A 20360-nucleotide genomic window follows, 5' to 3' on the forward strand; every position below is an offset into this window, starting at 1 on the left:
GTTTAATGAGTTAGAGACACGCATCCGAATGCTAGTGGAGGTCAGTGAGAAAGAGAATCCGGTAGATACTGTTTCGGATGCGGGCAGTACAGAGAGCAACACACACACTTTGGTTCCGGCTGTAGAGCCCCTGCAGCAGGGCATTTGGGTGACGTCTCAGTGGCATACTCACTCAGCAAAGAGACACTACTCTCCAGTTCCTGTTAGGGTTTCCAATCGATTCTCCCCACTCAGTGATGCACCCACTGGGAATCATGTTGTTATTGGTGATTCTATTGTAAGGAATGTGGAAATAGAGACTCCAGCCACTATTGTTAATTGTATTTTGGGTGCCAGAGCGTCTGACATCAAATCAAATTTACAAGTGGTGGCTAATGCTAAATGTAGATTTTCTAAAATTGTTATCCATGTCTGCACTAATGATCACTAAAGATAATGTTAAAGAGGTGTGTGAATTTGCAAAAACTATGTCAGACACTGTAATATACTCTGGTCCCCTCCCTGCTTATTGTGGTGATGAGGTTTATAGTAGATTAGTGTCACTGAATGGCTGGATGTCTGAGTGGTGTCTGAAGAATAAAATAGGATTTATAGACAATTGGAAGAGTTTTTGGGGTAGACGTGACCTGCTAAAGAGAGACGGACTCCATCCCTCAAGGGAAGGTGCTGCTCTCCTCTCTATTAATTTGGCTCATAGTCTTAATAATGATAGTATTTCACTAACTGGGGCCCAGGTCAGGAATTAGACAAACTGGTCAATCCGAATGTCTGCTAGCTGCCTTGAGACGTCACACAGGTCACATAAACTACAACATATAGAGACAGTATCTCATAGATATCTCAAAGAGACTGTGTCTGTTCCCTGAACTACCAACCACAAAACACTTATTAAATCATTTAGAAAAAATAGGCTAGAGAATTAATTGTTGGTGACTTTAAAATGATACATTGGGATTAGCATTTATCAATATTCTCAACTCTCTTGGAGTCAGACAAAACTCATCACCATAATCATATGCTAGATTTAATTCTGTCATATGGAGTTTATGTTGATAATATAGAAATTCTGCAGCAGAGTGATGACATCTCAGATCATTACCTTGTCTCTTGTATACGGCGATTAGCTAATGTTACTTAATCTACACCACACTATCATTCAGGTAGAAGTATTCTTACAACCACTAAAGATAGCTTCACTAATAATCTTCCAGATCTATCTCATACACTCAATAAACCCCATAGCCCAGAAGAACTTGATGAAATAACAAAAAAGCGAATGTGGAAGAATACAAAATTAGAAGTATTTCGTGGTGCATGGAAGGATAGTGTCTGTAGCTACAGACAGGCACTAAAAGCTGCCAGGTCAGCATATTTTAGCAAATCATAGAAAATAACCACAACAATCCAAGGTGTTTATTCAGTACTGTGGCTAAATTGGTTAGGAATAAAGCCTTAACAGAACCAGATATTACGTCGTAGTACAAGAGTAATGACTTCATAAATCTCTTTACAGATAAAATTGAAATAATACGAAATAAAATTGGAATTATGCAATCATCTGTCATAGCACCTCAGAAAACAGTGTCTAATAATTTTCCTCACATGCAACTTCAATCCTTCACTGTCATAGGTCATGAAGAGCTAACAAAAGTTATCGAAACATCAAAAGTCACAACATGTTTGTTAGATCCGATATCAACTAAGCTCTTAAAAGATGTATCTCCTGTAATTTCAGATTAAATATTATTAACCCCTCGCTATGCTTTTAAAATGGTAGTTATCAAACCGCTTATTAAGAAGCCACAAATTGATCCTGTAGAACTGGCTAATTATAGACCTCCCGTTTATGTCAAATACTAGAAAATTTAGTATTCTCCCAAATATGTTCATTTCTACAGAGAAATAGTATATACGAAGAATTTCAGTCAGGATTTAGGCCTCATCACAGTACAGAGACTGCACTTATCAGAGTTACAAATTATTTGCTCTTATCATCTGATTGCAGCTGCATTTCTCTTCTAGTGCTTTTAGATCTTTGTGCTGCCTTCAACGCGATTGATCACGACATTCTCTTGAATAGGCTAGAGAATTATGTTGGCATTTGTGGAGTTGCATTAGCATGGTTTAGGTCCTATTTAGCAGACCACTACCACTTTGTCTGTGTAAATGAGGAATTGCCAAATCAAACAAAAGTAAAAATATGTTGTTGTTTTTTTACTGTTTTTTTTACACTTATCAGAGTTACAAATTACTTGCTCTTATCATCTGATTGCGGCTGCATTTCTCTTCTAGTGCTTTTAGATCTTTGCGCTGTCTTCAACGCGATAGATCACGACATTCTCTTGAATAGGCTAGAGAATTATGCTGGCCTCTGCTTTTCTCCATGTATATGCTTCCCCTAGGAGATATTATCAGGAATCATGGAATAAGTTTCCACTGCTATGCCGCCGATACACAACTTTATATTTCTTCAAAACCTGATGAGATTTCACAATTCTCCAAATTAGCAGAGAGTATCAATGTAACAATTTCTTGGATGGCCAGAAATTTCCTTCTACTCAATTCTGACAAAACAGAGGTAAAAATGATCGGATGAAAAAACTCTAAAAATAAGCTACTTAAATATAATTTGACTCTCGATGGATGTACTGTTACATCATCTTCAACAGCGAAGAACTTAGGTGTATGTTTGATACCAATCTGTCCTTTGAAAATCTAATTACCAGTGTTTGTAGAACAGCATTCTTCCACCTAAGAAATATTGCTTAATTACGGCACATGCTCTCTGTTGCTGATGCTGAAAAACGAATTCATGCGTTCATGACCTCAAGACTAGATTATTGTAATGCATTATGGGAGGATGTCCAGCAAGATCAATAAATAATCTTCAATTGGTTCAAAATACAGCAGCCAGAGTGCTAACGAGAACCAAGAAATATGACCTTATTAGCCCCATTTTATTATCATTACATTGGCTACCTGTTAAATTTCATATTAATTAAAAAATTCTGTTAACTACGTACAAAGCTTTGAATAGTCTAGCTCCGCAGTACTTAAGTGACCTTCTACCATGCTATATTCCATCACGTTCATTAAGATCGCAAAATTCTGGCCAGATAATAGTTTCTAGAATATCAAAATCCACAAAAGGAGGTAGATCCTTTTCATATTTGGCTCCTAAACTATGGAATTGTCTTCCTAACATTGTTCGAGATGTAGACACACTCCCTCACTTTAAGTATAGACTTAAGACTCATTTATTTAGCCAGGCATACACCTAATTTATCCTCCAACCCACAATTAGGCTGCTTTAGTTTAGTCTGCCGGAACCAGAAACCAGAAACCTTGATCATGATCTATAACTCTGCAATAAATGTAATGGGATATATGCTTATATTATTTTATTTGTTTCCCTGTCTCAACCTCGGGACTCCTATCCTGAGGTCACCAGAACTGGCTGGATCCAGGTTAATTCCTGCTTGTTGTCAGACTCCACTGCTCCGTGTAGCTGTGTGATGATGACTAAATGCAGCTAGTGCCAGCTAAACATCACTTCAATCTATTATGATGGACTTCAGAGCATAGGCATCGATTTATGTTTCTGCCGGTGGGTGCTCTAAACAATTGAATTTGTTTGAATTTGCCTCTACGTTTCTTCATGCTATACAGATTTGGAGTAAGTATTCAAAGCACGCATTTCAGCACCATACGAAAATAACAGCAGCGACCCGACACACTCACACACAAAACAAACATTCACAGGGATTTGATCACAAATGTAACTATCGATACACACCATGAAATGCACGGAAAGTAATAATAAATTCCACCAAAATTATTTTGTAAAAAATGCTCACACATGAACAAAATCGTAGGCCAAGTGTACAATCCAAGACAAATCCGACATCGTGGCTGACACACTACAATAAGGGGCCCACATTAACAAGCCAAACAAGTTATAACATTGTTCCACACACAGTAAAATACATAAAACAAAATTCCATCAACACATACAGTATGCCCACACACAGCTACTAAATATAAAAATTGGATTTGTTGTCACTCACCATTGACGTTACTTTGTTATGAGGAAAGTGTTACTCCTTGCAGCCGTGCGTTTGATGAATTCATCTGCGATTACATCCAGTTTCCTATTCCGTGATATATTCTTATGATAATTCAGTACAGCAACATGGTCAGTCTTGTTTGTCCCATTGTGGGACTGCAGATAGGTTTTAAGTCGCCACAGGCCTAAAAATGACCTTTCTGAACTGCAGGCTGTTACAGGGTCAGTCAGTGTGAGTTTTACTAGTTTGGTGACCTCTGGCATCATGGTTCTCAAGTGCTCTCCTTGATTCCCTTTTATAAAGTCCACAACATCTTGAAAAGTAACTAGGCAGACTCCTCGTCGTTTTGCTATGTCCATGCGCATATCACGATGCAGTGTGAGCCTGGTCTCATCCAAATCATCCCCATGGAACTGCATGATGTTTTTGCAGTCGCTCTTTCCAGTTACAAAATCCTCAACATCTTGCATGTGTTTAAATGCAGAAGAACTAAATCTGCAGTCCAGGGATGCTGATGCTGTATCCATGATCTGGAAATATTGTTGTCAGTACATTGCTTCTGGTGTTTGAAAGCTGTGTGGCGGCGCACCTCCATCTTCGAGTCGGCGGGGTATTTTTCTTGGTCTGGGCACAATTGGGCTCTCCAAGTTCAGGTCATGTGCTGCTGCAGTAGTGTTTTCCCAAAATTCTTTGAATCCTTCTTCACGAAGACACTTTATGTCTTCTCTCAGCATGTCAATCATCTGTCTAGCTTTCTGTAGGTGCAACTGGCTCTTTTGGAGTGCAGCACTGACTGTTTCCATTCAAGAGAAGAATTTCAGCATGAATTTCAGGGAGAATTTCTGCAGATGCAAAAGTAGACCGTTGGCTTTACCGCCTGCATCACCTCTGTCATTTAAACACAGGTCCTCGAAATTCCACTAGCGCGCTATAGTTGGAGACTATGGACTGTAAGGAGGCCGTTGTCATGTTCAGTGCGTCGGGCACTGAAACTATACATAATAATATTTACATTATATTCATGATGTTAACCAGAGGGGAACTGGCCCCCACAGTGAGTTTAGTTTCTCCCAAGGTTATTTTTCTCCATTAACCAACATCTTGTGGAGTTTTGTGTTTCTTGCCACAGTCGCCTTCAGCTTGCTCACTGGGGTTATTAATACAATTATTATTTAATTACTTATTTTTAAACATGATTAACAATCATATTTTATCTAATTACACAATGATGATTCATCAGCATTATAAAGAAAGCTTAAGATTTCTACTTTTAAATAAAACAATTCAAATTTAAAACAAATATTCTCCTGCAATGTAATCTGTATGAAACAAAGCGCTGTGCATTTTTTACAGGCTTAGCTCATTATAGGTAATGTGATCACACCCACCAGCAGAGCGCGCCATTCATACACTAATGTGCTGAGACGATCAAGGCAAATGGTACTTGCCCCCGACAGTGTTCAGAGGTTTCATGTAAACAATTCATTCATTTTACTGCATGTTTGTAATGATACACATGCGATAGTAAGGAGGAGTTATCATTTTCCTCAGAAGAAGAGCGGGACTCCGATGAGCGTTTGTATTTTGAAGAGAGACTTGATCCAGCCGAGGATAACATTTTGGACGAGTAAGTCATTTAGTTTTCATTAGTTGACATGCTATTTTATATAAACATGTACATATTTTACTAGTGGGACTGTTTCCAGACATGACAGCCAGGATTCAGAGTATTGACATTTGAAATATGTCCTAATAAGCAAGTTTTAGTTACATTTAAATGCTGTTTCGGCTAAAGCAGGTATTTAAATTGTATGCTGTATGATATAAATATGATATGTAATATGATATAAAATTATATGAATGTTTAAAATATATTTGATCTAGTGTTTATGCTGCCTCATTATCATCAATGCTTGTGCTTGCAAATATGTGTTCAGGTTAAATGAGTAAAATACACTTTAAATATGCCCATATTACAAAATCTGCATCTTGTAATATTTTCTGAAGGATCATGTGACACTGAAGACTGCAGTAATGATGCTGAAAATTCAGCTTTGATCACAAATTGCATTTTACAATATATTCAAATAGAAAACTGTTCTTTTAAATTGTAAAAATAGTTCAAAATATCAATGTTTTTACTGTCTTTTGGATCAAATAAATGCAGTCTTGGTGAGCTGAAGAGACTTCTTCTAAAACTTTAAAATGGTAGTGTAGGTCTAAAATTAAGAAATCTTTTGCAAAGATATAACTTTTATGTAACTTCTTTTAACTTAAAACTTGATTTTGATCATTAAGTCTCCTCACATTCATTCTCTTTCTGTCACATTCCTCATCGATAGGCCCAGGGGAGGGACTTTGTGTCCTCTGGTGTGAATCACCTCAATATTCATGATCGTTCACGCCTCCTCGAATATTAGCTTTCAACACGAAAAGTGTCTTGCAAAAGTTAAAGTACTATATTGTTTTGTATGAATGAGTGATCAATATGGTTTTCACATCATTTTGTAGCAAAAATTATAGGCTACAAGATCCAGTTCTCAAAAGTCTTGTGGACAGATGTTTAGTATGTGTTATATGGCCTTATTTCAATGACTTAAAACAATTGTTTTTTCAAAAACCACGCATAAACGTTATTTTCACAAAAATACAAACATGTACACAAGTTGCTCACATATTATTGTAGCCCAGTTTGTGCTGAATACAGTGTTATCAGACTTTAGCCATTAATATGTTTTTTAAGCAACTGAAAAAAGCACAAATGTCAAGGCATGTCAAAACTTCTCCAGGGCCCAAAACACCGTCAGACAGCAGAGGGTTAATGCCTGATCTTCTGTAAAGCTGCTTTGAAACGATGTGTGTTGTGAACGGCGCTATACAAATAAAATTTGCTTGACTTTTAAAACAGAGTAGCTTTTCCTGTAGCAAACTACTTTTTCCAGCAAGCAGAGGTGTATAGTAACGAAGTACAAATACTTGTTTAATATTTGTACTTTGAGTATAACTATTTCTTTGGACTTTTACATTCACTTAACTAAATTTTTAAGAGAAAATGTATATTTTTACTCTGTTAAATTTCTTCAGACCCTTACTGAACACCAAAAAAATTAAATAAAAAAATACGTGCAAAAAATGCATGCAGATCAGCTATAGTAATGTGTGATTCGATGAAAGAATCATTTGAGTCGAATCTTTTAAATTTGATTCTATTGAACTGTTCAAATAGATTCAAAAATTTGTCTGAATTATTCGTTTTGAGAATCACGAATTTGAATCAAAATCACAAGCGAAGCGCGCCAGATTACGTGCTCTGTTGTCTGTCTCCACTAGGGAAGACAATAAACTGCTCATGTGAGTTAATATTTTTTTCTTTCCAACTGTAATAGCCAAATAGGAATTAGTTCATCTGAAGAAATAGTTTAATTTAAAAACCGTTAAGTGGTAAAAAAGGGAAACTATTTCTTGAAAATTCATTGGAAATGTATTGGTTTAAAATGCATAATTTAGTAATGTTTAGGTACGATAACATTTCAGTGTTTGAGCTTCCAATCAGATAGTATTACATCATAGGGTATTATGGGATGTAGTTTTTAGTTTGAAGTTAGAGATGTTGGAAGCAACACAGTTTTTTGACCGTGCGTACCATGTCTATGTAATTTTATGTTAAATAAGTAAACATTTAAAAAGAAGACTGTTTGGTTTGTTCGTGTTTCAAATACTGGTTGTATTAAGACTGACTTCAAAAGGTGGCAGAAGAATTAGAAGCAACGAGACGCCACTACACCGACTAATTAAATGTATAAGTTTAGGCTTAAACTTTATGAAAGCGTAAGTGAAATAATGAAGTTATGTGCGATCAGTCTCCTGCCTTTCCAGGAGACCTGTTCATATAAGTCAATATAAGTCAATCACATTCGTTTGCATTTTACATTTAAACAATTTCTGATGTGTATGAATAATTTCCATTGTCAAGAAAATGTCCAACAATATTTATTTAGATATTTTATGAAGATGTGAATGGTATTTGTTGAAGCAAATCTAGTTTTCTTGAGGTTACTCAAGTGTTATATTTGCTTTGTAGCACATTTATGCTACAGTTTGTGGTAACTAGGGTTCCCCGTCTGGCGCTCACTTCGACGTTGTGTCGAAGAAGCGACACCAGGGGTCTCTCTTGAGCGCCGAATATACCTCTGATCTATGAAAAAAGGCCAATGAGAAGTTGGCGGACAGAATTAGCATGTCCCGCCCCCGGACATACGGGTATAAAGGCGGGGAAATACGTCTGTTTCATTCAGAAATTTTCAACTGTTCCTCTACCTCTACGGTGGATCTACAACTCACTTCAGCGGCTTTCTCCTTCTCTGCACGGCAGTGCAGTTTGCCCCTGGGCGCTTCGACAGTGCAAAACTTAAAAGAGTGTTACATAAAAGAGTAATTCCTGGATGCGGTAGAGTGCTGTCCGCTTCAGACGGCCACAGCGCTGTCTCGTGCGCTGTCTCGTGTGTCGCAAGTAGCAGTGTAGCGTGACCAAACTATAACAAATAGCCATCCTTATTGCGTAGAAGCCAAACTTTTCTGCTCATCAGAATCAGGCAGCCTCATTTTCTTCTTTTGTAATGGCAAATCACAAACAAAAATAGTGAATTACTGCCATCTACTGAGAGCTTATTACAGCTCACTTGGATAAAAAGAGATTGTCTGATGTTATGTAAAGCGAGCAACCACAGTTTGTTTAACCTTTTGATACACAATTCCCCCGCACGTGGTAGTGACGTCACTCTGCTTACGTTTAATATATACTTTTCCATCTATAAATGTAATTAATGATAGCAAATTATACATCTTTTCAAAGGTCGAAGAGTTCAACATCTGATCTGTTTCTGATCAATATCAAAACAGGACTTCATACATTTGTTATGAAAACGCGATCGTCCAGTTCGCCACATTTGGGTCAGTTGCCCATGACAAGCGTTCATTGCAAAACATCCAATGGCACTTTTTGTCCATAAAAGTGATAAATCTGAGAAATATTGATTCTCTATTGTTTACATGAGATCTTGTCTGGAAGAATTACCCTTCGTCATCGTTCTTCAACAAACTATGCAATCTGAGCAGCATTCATATTGTAAAACTGTATATGATCTTCTATATTAGAGTCTCATAAACAAAATGAGTCTCCAAATTCTATTTTTAAAAATGTGGCGTAGTTTTATTCATAATAGCCAAGCAGTGCAGTCAGATTTTGTGTCGTCTTGAAAGGCGGAGCCTTAATTTTACTCTGTAGGCTTCCAGCGATTTTCAGCAGGAACCTCAGTTTTTGTTAGATCATCTTCAAATTTGAAGCATAACATCTTTAGACTTGTGGCTTTGAGAACATTGTATTTCTGGGGTGTCTTGGCACATTTATTATTGTTTTTTTTAGATTATGAAAACATGTTCAGCACAAAATATTTCCATTACTATAAACCTCAGCTTCTCTAACTTTTACAAAATAACAACATATATTAGTTCTGAAACTTGGTAAATAAAGCCCAAAGTTTCTTCTTTCAAAAGATACAAAAAAAGGGTCCAGTAAATACAACCATTTAAGTTCAGGTATGTCATTTTCATGGTTTGTGCTCAAAAAGGGGGTGCGTATCAACAGGTTAACTTTACAAGACGCACAGGGGCAGGTTAATCTGAAAATTTTAAAATAACACCATTTTATTCTTCTGAATTCTTTTATTCATCTATATGTTTCAGACACTTTGTTCTTAATAGATCATACAACAACAATAATAAAAAATGTTATTATTGCCTTTTGAGGGATTTTGTTTCTGTTCTAAATATTTTTTATTTCGCTTATCATCTGTGCGTTATTGGGAGCAGCGAGTGAATTATTATTGTAATATTTATAAATATACAGTATATAATATTAAAATAATTACTATCATACAGAACTATTTGATTTCTCCATTTCTTAGCATTTCATTAACTTTTATTTCCTTGTAAAATAAATAAAATGATTGATAAAATAAATAATTTATGGCATGTATTATTATGCAACATCCATCCGTTATTATTATGACCATCCGTCCTGAACAAAGCGAACAAATATTTGTAGAGCAACCTCTGTTTGTGACCTGGATAGCAGGCACTTGCATGTCAATGGCAAAAAAGTCAGAAAATACAATGAGCATGAACCCAGGTGAGGGGAGAAACAAGCCCTGAGTTATTACCCATATTATCTACACTAAATATTATGTGACAAGAACAGAAAATGCCAGCCCAAGCAGAGTTTGTCATAAAACTTTGATCTTTAGGGAAGTAGCCTACACCTGGCCACAGCAGGACTGAAAAGTGTGCAGTATATTATAAAAATAATTTTATAATGATGTCTAATCTTTTTGTCTTCATTTTATACTGTTATATTTTATTTTATGGCCATTATTAACTGTATTAATGTTACTGTTCATTAAATGTATTAAATACTTTTAATATATTTAAACACATTAAATATATTTAATTAATACATTAATTAATAAACGTCATTAGTGTAATTTTTGTTATTAATATTATTGGTTTGATAGTAACATAAAAGAAAACAATATTGCCTTTAAGTAACTTTTAGTGTAGCTAACTACTTTTTCAAAAGAGTAGCTTGACTAGCTTAACTACTTAACATTATAAGTATAGCTTGTTGCTTGTCAAACAACAGTTTCAAAGTAGCTTCCCCAACACTGGGCAAAACTGGTCATCTTATTCTTGTCTGAAAAAAACAAAGTAAATAAAAATACAGAACAGACTGATAGAGATGAGGCGGGGTGCGCAGCAGACAGGTGGCGTATGACCCCGCCTCCAGGACCCCCTCTAGGGCCCCTAAAACCCCTAAGCGTTCCTGAGGTGGTACACACAGGAAGCCAGACGTTTGCTCCGGAGCTGGTAGCAAGACCACTCCGTCCCCCGGTGGAGGGCCGGGAGGAGAATCCTCAGTTCTCCCTTTTTTTTCGCCGCACCCCTCTTCGGGCTGCGGTACCCAAATTGTCAAAGAGCAATTCCCTCACTTCCTGAGTCATCAGACTGGTGCGCGCCGTTCTCATGGCACCCCGGCACCAAAACCTTGGAGTCCCGGCTCCCCAGACACGACCATCTTGCCTCCGGACCCACGACTGCCCAGCCCTGGCAGTCCAGTGCGCGGAGGTAGGTAAGTGCTTTTGAGTTTTTTTTTCAGCACTCAAGCCTCGGGGCACGCCTTTGCCTCCTGACACAAAATTAACTGCACCCCCGCCATGAGGCCCCACCTGGTATGTCTAAACGATTGTCCCATTAGTGCCCCTTGCACAGAGCTTAGACGCATGGCTTTCCAGCCCGTCGCGATGGCTGGCCAGGACCATCCGACTCGGGTACGAGATTCAATTCGCCAGGCTCCCGCCTCGTTGCAGCGGTATTCGCTCCACCAATGGGCGGCACAACCCAGCACCTTACGAGCAGAGATTTCCACTCTGCTACTCAGGGACACGATAGAGCCTGTCCCTCCAGCCGAGATGAAGAAGGGTTTCTACAGCCCTTACTTCATCGTACCCATAAAAGGCGGTAGGTTGCAGCTAATCTTGGACTTGCGAGTTCTCAACCGGACTTTACTCAGACTCCTGTTCAGAATGCTCACGCAGAAGTGAATTCTAACCTGCGTTCGGCATCAAGATTGGTTCGCGCCAGTACACCTGAAGGACGCGTACTTCCATGTCTCCATTCTGCCTCGACACTGAGCCTTCTTACGGTTGGCGTTCGACGGCCAGGCATATCAGTACAAGGTCCTCCCGTTCGACCTGTCCCTGTCCGCTCGCGTCTTCACCAAGGTTGCAGAGGCAGCCCTTGCCCCGCTCCTGGAAGTGGGCATCTGCATACTCAATTACCTCAACGACTGACTCATCCTAGCGCACTCTCGTGAGTTACTATGCACCCACTGGGACCAGGTGCTCACACACCTCAGCCGCTTAGAGCTTAAGGTCAACTGAGAAAGAAGCAAGCTCTCTCCGGTTCAGAGCATCTCTTTTCTCGGTTTGGAATTAGACTCAGTCTCAATGTCAGCATGCCTCAAGCCAGGCACAGCGGTTCCTCTCAAACAGTTCCAGAGGCTCCTGGTGCATATGGCATCCTCGGCCACAGTCGCGCCACTCGGGTTGATGCATATGAGATTGCTCCAGCACTGGCTTCAGACTCCAGTCCTGAGATGGGTATGGTGCCACGGCACATACCGTGTGTTTATCACCCCTTCCTGCCATCAGACTTTCACCCCTTGGACAGACCTCTGTTTTCTGCGGACAGGAGTCCCCCTACAGCAGGTGTCCAGATGTGTCGTGGTTGCCACAGACACCTCTCAACAGGGTTGGTGCGCTGTGTGCCATGGGCAAGCAGCCGCTGGCTCCTGGACAGGGCCCCGCCTGCGTTGGCACATCAACTGCCTCGAGTTGTTGGCTGTACTCCTTGCCCTGTGGAGGTTTCTCCCGCTGATTCAGGGCATCCGTTCAGACAGAACCACCATGGTAGCGTACATAAATCGCCACGGTGGCGTACGCTCCCGTCACATGTCAAAACTCACCCGCAATCTCCTCCTTTGGAGTCAGCCGCAACTCAGGTCGCTGCTCGACCACTCATACCCCTTGCGACCGCAACACAATGGCGGATGCGCTGTCACGACAGGTCACGCTCAGCGGAGAGTGGAGGCTCCACCCCCAGGTGGTCCAGCTGATTTGGGGCCACTTCGTCAGGGCACAGATAGACCTCTTTGCCTCCCAAGACAACTCCCACTGCCTGCTCTGGTACAGCCAGTCCGACAGGAAATGCCCGTCGCTGTGAGCATAAACAAAGACGGGGTAAGCGGGGCAGCCAGCGGGCTAAGCTAAAGCTAAACCCACATCGCCCAACGCTACAGAGCATCTTTCTCGCAAATGTACGGTCTCTGGCAAATAAGATCGACAAACTGTGGCTTCGGATTACTCAGCAAATGTTTTTGGACTGCAACGTTATGGTTTTCACAGAAACTTGGCTTAATAGCACCATTCCAACCAGCACGATTGAGCTAGAGGGGCACAGTGTCCATAGAGCTGACAGAACGGCTGTGGACTCCGGTAAATACAAAGGTGGGGGTGTTTGCATCTATATAAACAGAACGTGGTTCACCGTTGCTGTTATTACAAAATCCCACTGTTCTGCTGATATTGCGCACCTCTTTATCAAGTACAGACCTTTTACCTGCCCGTGAATTTACATCTAACATAATCACTGCAGTATATGTACTCCCAGATGCTAATGCTAAGCTAGCCATGAAGGAACTCTCTTCTGTTGTTAGTAAACTGCAAACAACACATCCTGACTGAGCTTTTGTCTTTGCTGGCAATTTTAATCACGCCAATTTGAGGACAGCACTCCCCAAATTTTATCAAAAAGTTTTTGGCCCTACAAGAGGAGACAACACTCGTGATCATGTATTACATCTCTGATGCCTACAAAGCCACCCCCCTCCCCATGTTGGACAATCCGATCACTTATCCCTGTTCCTATTCCCCAAATACACCCCCATCATCAAACGTGTGAAACCCACAGTGAGGACTGTAAAAGTGTAGCTGGAAGGAGCAGACTCTTCACTACAGCATGAGTTCCAGAACACAGACTGGAATGTGTTTGCTTTTCAGGCCAACCTGGTGTGTTGACATGGTAACCACCCATAAAACAATTAAAACATACCCCTATCAGAAACCCTGGTTGAACAAGTAAGTCCTACTCCTGCTAAAGGCACGGGATGTTGCTTTCAGAACTGGTGACCGGGAAGCCTACACTTTATCCAGGGCCAATCTGAAGAGGGGAATTAAAGCAGCCAAATCCAACTAAAAACTGCGGATTGAGGACAATTTTACGAACAATGACCCCTGATGTATGTGGACAGGCATCCATGACCTCATAAACTACAAACCAGCGAACATTTTATGCTCTCTTTGATCGTGGAAACACAGAACAACCCATAAAAGCTGAGCTCCCACCTGATGATCTGCCACTAACTTTTTCCTCCAGTGATGTGTCCTCCACCCTGAGCAGAGTGAATGCACATAAAGCTGCTGGCACTGTCTTCACCAACATTTTCAACCTCTCCTTGGCCCAGGCCATTGTCCCCACCTGCTTCAGAACAGCCACCATTGTACCAGTACCAAAACATGCTGCTGCAGTGGCCCTCAACGACTTCCGCCCCGTTGCTCTTACTCCTATAATAGAAAAGTGTTTTGAGAGGATGGTCCTCTCCCACCTTAAAACTGCCCCCAACACTGGACCCATATCACTTCGCCTACAAACATAACAGGTCAACTTAGGATGCCATCACCTTAGCACTTCACCCCGCTCTGACTCACTTGGACAAAAATAGCACTTATGTCAGGATGCTATTCATTGATTTCAATTCTGCCTTCAATACTGTGATCCCATCCAAGCTGATCTCCAAGCTCACTGATCTTGTTATCAGCCCCTCCCTCTGCAACTGGACCTTGGACGTTCTCACTAACAGACCACAGTCTGTTAGGATCAGCAACCACAAATCCAGTCTACTTGTGCTCATTAGCTGAAGCAGCCTTTAAAAAATAAACTATATATATATATATATATATATATATATATATATATATATATATATATATATATATATCAAAAACATATTTCAAATCAGCTACTTCTTTATAACAGATCACGCAAAAATATATATATTGTTTGTTTTTTTGCGTGATCTGTCCTAAAGAAGTAGATTTTTATGATACAATAATAGCTGATTTGAAATATGTTGTTTGATTGTAATCTTGACCAACTATTTTTGAGATTCCAATCTTTGTCCATTCAAGTAGATAGGAGCTGTAATATTTATGCCACTTGTATTCATAGAAAGTAGCTGCCTGGGATTGTTCCAAAGATGTCCACTGAGTGGACTGACTTGCATTTAAAGGGACTTAGATAAATTTCACATGTTTCAACACACTCTTACTGCATCATTTATTAGAAGGTAATACTAATACACCTGCACAAGAATCTCTGATCCACTTTTCTGCACATTGTGGTTTAATCTGTCCTGTGCACAGCCACAGAGTAATATTTAACATTTGGTCAATCAAATGTTTCATACAGTACGAAAGGAAACCCCTTTGATTCAGCTGAATGCAGAATGTTTGTGTGATGTGTGCAAGGTACTGCATGTCATTCCTCTCATAGTTTTTCCACATTGTGAAAAACACATTCTGGAGGAGTTTGTGATAAATTTTACATAAGCTATTCAAGTTTCACTGACTGTTTTTATTTGGGAACTCATTTATTCATTCCTTTACTCATTAAATTTTTTTTAATAACCATAAAAACAGAATATTTTTTTATTGTCAATACACAGAATGTTTCAAAGCATTTTGCATATTGTTGAGCTTTGAAAGTGGTGAATGTGAGACCATTTTCCAATTACATACAAGCTTTTTTTATGATTGCGTGATATAAAGTTTTAATAATAGTAATGCACCCTTATACTGCAGAATCTCTCTCACACCTGAAAAAGAAGAAGCTGTTGTAGTTTTTGTTCTTGGTGCAGAAGGCACACCGAAAATGTATTTAAAGCAGATGTGCTGAGTGTGAGAACACATTTATTTTGACCGCACTGCTCAAGCCACAGCTCAGAGCTTTTTTTTACTTTGCCCAGTTTAGACTGAAAATAATTTCATCAGTTTCAACATGATGTCACTTCTCGTTTGGCAAGTTGCTAGATGTCAATTAGTTCAGTTGTTTAGTAATGTTCCAACACTCAAACAGGTATTAAACAATATGAAGTCTACTCAGTTTTCATTTACATTGGAAATGTAATGCAAGTATATTGTTTCATCATTATTCATTTTGACATTATAACTGAAAGATTTATGATCAAGGCAAGGTCAAGTTTATTTATATAGCACCTTAAAAGCACCATGAGTTCTAACCAAGGTGCTGTACAACAGTCATAAAATAACACATCCCCCTACAATAAAACCCATTAAATTAAATAAGAAAATATCAACATACTACAATGCGTCACCAGACAGGAGAAAGAAAATAAAAATATTGAATATTAAATAATAATTGTACTAATGGTGAAAACAAGTTACGAATAAGCCTTAGAAAAAAAGTATGATTTAAGAGATGATTTATATATAGATAGAGTAGGGGATGATCTAATAAAAAGAGGTAGGGTGTTCCAAAGCTTTGGAGCCCGAACTGAAAAGGCCCTATCACCTTTGGTTTTTAAGCGTGACTTTGGAACAATCAATAGCAGCTGAGAGGAGGATCTTAGCATTCTCTGAGAAGAGTAGGGACGAAGAAGATCCGAAATATAAGCAGGAGCAAGTTCATGCAGTGCTTTAAATACAAATACTAAAATCTTAAAATCAACTCTGAATTGAACAGGTAACCAATGAAGTGATGCAAACATAGGCATAATATGCTCCCTCTTTTTTGTCCCAGTCAAAAAATGGGCTGCGGCATTCTGTACCAGCTGTAGACGCGAGAGTGAGGACTGGTTTATTCCGGCATACAGAGCATTACAGTAGTCCAGCCTGGTTGAGATACATGCGTGAATGACGGTCTCCAAATCATTGAAAGTAAGAACTTTTAAGCTTGCGATGCCCCTTTAGCTGAAAAAAACTGGCTCTGACTACATAATTTATTTATTTATCAAATTTTAAATCAGTATCAAAAATAACCGCCAGGTTTCTAACATGATCACACGTATTTTCTTGAAAGGGACCCAGGGAAGGGCTACATTTTTCTAATTGCTGTGGGGGGCCAAACAAAATGACTTCAGTCTTTTTGTGGTTCAACTGGAGGAAATTATCATCAATCCAGCCTTTAATGTCCTTTAAACATGCTGACAAGGTGGAGACTGAATCCGAACCCATTTTAGAGGAAAATAAAGCTGGGTATCGTCAGCATAGTTATGATAGAGACCTTATGATACTCAAAAACATAACGGAGAGGGAGCATGTATAAAGAAAATAAGGTTGGACCCAGAATAGAGCCCTGAGGCACCCCAAAGGTAATGGGAGCTATACTTGATGAAGTCACCGATTTCCACCGAAAAACTCCTATTAGTGAGATAGGAGTGTCTACACTTTAATGCAGCATTACGGATACCGACCTCGAGATTTAACCTATTTAGAAGGAAACGATGATCCACAGTATCAAAGGCTGCACTTAGGTCCAGTAATACCAGAATGGCACAGTTACCAGAATCTACAGATAGTAAAAGGTAATTTACTACTCTTGGAAGAGCAGACTCAGTACTGTGTTTAGCTCTGAAGCCTGACTGAAAAGGATCCAGAATATCATTTGAAAGTAAATAAGGAGATAGCTGGTTTAAAACAACCCTCATCAATACTTTAGACAAAAATGGCAATTTTGAGATGGGTCTATAATTGTTGGGGTTAGAAGGATCAAGATTAGGTTTGAGTAAAGGCTGGACCATATGTTTAAAGCAGGATGGAACAATACTTTTCTGTAAGGATCCATTAATAATAGAGAGCACAGTAGGTGTAACAGAATCCACCTTGAGCAACTTTGTAGGGATAACGTCAAGAGAACAGGTGGTTGATTTCATTCTGGAAATAATGTCCAACAACTCAGAGTGTGTTATAGAGTGAAAATTAGAAAACCAGGAAGGACGAATATTTTATATTGGAAATTCTGGGGTAACTTCGAAGGAATCTTGGATTTAATGCCAGTGATTTTATTTATAAAGAAGCTACAAAACAAAAAAATGATAACTATTCAGTGTTTATTACCCAGCTCACTTTGTCTTCTAACTGTTGCCCTCTGGCCGGCGCTACAGAGCACTGAGCACCAGAACAGCCAGACACAGGAACAGTTTCTTCCCTCAGGCCATCCACCTCATGAACTGATAAAACTGCCCCTAAAAGACTTTCCTTTTGTCAATACAACTATGTGCAATATTCAATCCATCCGTTCCTACTTATATCCATATTTCATTTATGTTCTTTAACATATCCTACCTCTTCTTCAGTACTTTACATCACCTAAACATATCTGTATATAAAATATTCAAACAACATTATTGCTTTATTGTATATTTCTCTTTTTTCATCTGTTATTTATATTTTTTATTTTTATGTCACTATGTGTTTAAATGTTTATGTTTTTATGTATGTATATATGTTTAAATGTATATGTTTTTATGTATGTATATATGGTTTCATTTGTCACCATGACAAATTATTTGTGTGTGTGAACATACTTATCAATAAAGCTCTTTCTGATGCAAATATCGTTTCATCATTATGGATTTTTTACAGTATAACTGAATATCCCAATTTGTGGTTATTTAATTTTTTTATGCACTAATATAGTCATTACTTTATATGAAACATTATTGTCAGCATCTAGATGTAGAAATACAGTTTTAGATTACTGGTGTGTTTGTGTTTGTGGTAATTTTACAATGCTATGTTTTACATTTTATAATTGTGAATTACTTTGGTAAACTCTGTTGTTTTAAATGGACCATTCTACCGAATTGGTGCAAACTCAAATGTGGACATTCTTTTATTTTTTCTTATTTATGTTTTTACCCCAAAACTTTGTCCACATTAATATATTGTACCATATCTAAGGGACAAATATCTAGTAAAAGAACAGTCGGTTTTCATATTATATTTTCAAAATATATGTGTTTTTCTTTTCCCAAAATATGTAACTACCAAATCATAGAAATATACCAAAATAAAAAGGATTATATTGATCTATAAAGATTTTTTTTCCATTCCCACTCGAAATATAATTTTAATGTTTTTTTTAAAACTATTTTTATAGACAAATAATAAAAATTAAAATTAAAACAAATTTCAAAGTTTCTTTTATAAGTTTACAAAATTTTACAGATTTTCTCTGTAAAATACACTTTAATGATACTGATTTGAGAGTTAATGATTCATGAAACTAAATATATATTTAATCAATCATTATCATAAACTTTTAGTTATAACTCAATTTTCCTTTATTTCTGAAGTAACACTGTTTCAGTAGTGACAATTTGACAGTGTCATAAATATTCACTAAAATATTTTGAATAATTATAAAAAGAAAATGATTTATGTTGAAAATATTACAAACACAAACATTTTATGATAATACATAAAAATTGTTTCTATCATCCGTATTTGGAAGGACAAACACAACTTTTGAATTGTCATTGAAGTTAAGGACTCTTACAGCTTGTTTTCCATTCACATGAAAACTCATTTAATATAATAAATCAAGTGTTTTCAGTTTAAAAATAAAAGGCTCAACTATAATATTAGTATTAAACCAAAAATGACTGACAGATTTTTTAAAATAAAGTTTAATTATTTAAAAGTTAAACCAACAATAGAATATGAATAATTTCCTTTAACTTTGAAAGAAATTAAAATTACCTTTAAAAAAAACATAAAATAAAATAGAAAATTACTATGTATTATTTTTACGTTGAAATTTAAGGGTGAAGGTTTGTGACATCCAACTCCTAATAGAAAAACTGTCTAAATTATGATTTTGAATATATTTTGATTATTATTATCTTAATTAATGCCTTGGGGTTTTAATAGATCATAACATTCTCATGACACATCTAATATTGGAATTCATAAATATATTTTTTAATATTTATTTTGATTGTGGGACTGCAGTTTGCACCAATTCAGTAGAATGGCCCATAGAAATAAAGTTGAGTTGAGTAATTCCATATTTGCACAACTTTCTGATGTCAGATGGATGAAAACATTTGAACACATATGCATTATTCCTGGGATTCAATAATATTTCAGTGCTCCAGACTTTTTAAAGTGGTGGTTCAATAAAATAAAACATTGAAAGTTTTTTAGAATTTCAATTAATCCTACTTATAATAATAATAAAAATAATATAAAGGTTAATATGGTTTGGGAGTTGAGAGAAAGGTTTGATCTGAGTAAAATTAACCCAAAAATTAAAATGAATTCTTTTTGGCAGAAGCCAGTGTTTTAATGCAATTAACCATAGTTATACCACATGACCATGGTGTTAATATAGTAACAACTATGTTCAATTTGTGGTTACTATGATTTTATACAAAATACCATGTTAATACTGTTACTGTAGTAAAACCACAGTTTTTTTTTTCTCCCCTTTTTTCTACCGATTGATTGATTAGCCTTTATTGTCTCCTGACGGAGAAATTCATCTTGGGCATTCGAGATAGCAGATGCAACACAATATACATAACACATACATAATTAC

The sequence above is a fragment of the Xyrauchen texanus genome, chromosome 17 (genome assembly GCF_025860055.1).
Source record: "Xyrauchen texanus isolate HMW12.3.18 chromosome 17, RBS_HiC_50CHRs, whole genome shotgun sequence".
NCBI classification, from domain to species: domain Eukaryota; kingdom Metazoa; phylum Chordata; class Actinopteri; order Cypriniformes; family Catostomidae; genus Xyrauchen; species Xyrauchen texanus.